Source organism: Priapulus caudatus, unplaced genomic scaffold (assembly GCF_000485595.1).
Source record: "Priapulus caudatus unplaced genomic scaffold, Priapulus_caudatus-5.0.1 Scaffold868, whole genome shotgun sequence".
Taxonomy (NCBI): Eukaryota; Metazoa; Priapulida; class Priapulimorpha; order Priapulimorphida; family Priapulidae; genus Priapulus; species Priapulus caudatus.
Window position 1 is genome coordinate 125,356 of NW_014577929.1, and position 1,330 is coordinate 126,685.

Sequence of the window (1,330 nt, forward strand, 5' to 3'; positions counted from 1 at the left end):
GCAAGAGTGCACCTTACGATACAAGATCTCTTCCTCTCCCTACACCTCTTCTAAAAGAGGCTTATTGATGGCATTTTATTATTTAATACACTGCTAGAAATTGAACCTTCCTGCTCATTTTAAATGGCCATAATCTTTCGGAGCAAAATATATATTCCTCCTGGAGATAATGCGGATCCACGCAGAGCAACGCATTTCAGGCGTCGGCCAGTACGGCTGAAGAACCCTAATATAATTTAGCTGGGTGAGAGAGAAGAGAGAGAGAGAGAGAGAGAGAGAGAGCAGAGAGAGAGAGAGAGAGAGTTGTGAGAGACGCTGAAGAACGGCGTCAGGAAGATGGTGGAGGCGCAAAAAAACAATGAGCTGAGAGAAGGACAAGGAAGCAAGGGAAATGACAGGATTGGGTGAAGTAGGCGTTTTAACACGCTAACACAGGCTATAGGGCGCTGCGTCCTAATTAAACACAGGCTACTGATAAGAATTTATTACATAAATCTATGCTGAGATACCCCCTGACCATATTAAATGCATATTCATCTCAACATATAACTTCTCTGGTGAGATATTGCGCATGCGTTAACACCCTACCGTAGCCAGATTCTGTACTAACTGGTATATGCAGCATATGCACCTTGCATGCAAGATCTCTTTCCTATTTCTTAAGAGAGGTCTACTGATAGAATTTTATTATATAAATCTATGCTAGAATACCTCCTCTTCATTTTAAATGCATAATCTTTGCAAATATTATTCTTCTTAGGAGATAATGCGCATGCGCGAGCAACCATATCAGGCCTGCAGTACGGACTGAAGAAACCTGCATAATATAGCTGGGTGTGAGAAATAGAGAGGTGTGACAGACTGCGAAAAGGCGTCATGGAAGAGAGCTGAGAGGCGGCAGAAAAACAATGAAGCTGAGAGAGGGACAAGGGAGGCAAGGGAAATGACAGGATTGGGTGAAGTAGCAGTTTTACACCCTACAGGCTAGGGCGTTCTCCTAATTATAAACACATGGCTACTGATAAGAATTTATTACATAAATCTATGCTGAGATACCCCCTGACCATATTAAATGCATATTCATCACAAAATATAACTTCTCTGGTGAGATATTGCGCATGCGCTAACACCCTAACGTAACCAGATTCTGTACTGACTGGTATATGCAGAGTGCACCTTACATACAAGACCTTCTTCCTATTTCTTAAAAGAGGTCTATTGATGGCATTTTATTATTTAAATCTATGCTAGAATACCTCCTCTCCATTTTAAATGCATAATCTTCGCAAAATATTCTTCTTCTCTGGAGATAATGCGCATGCGCGAGCAA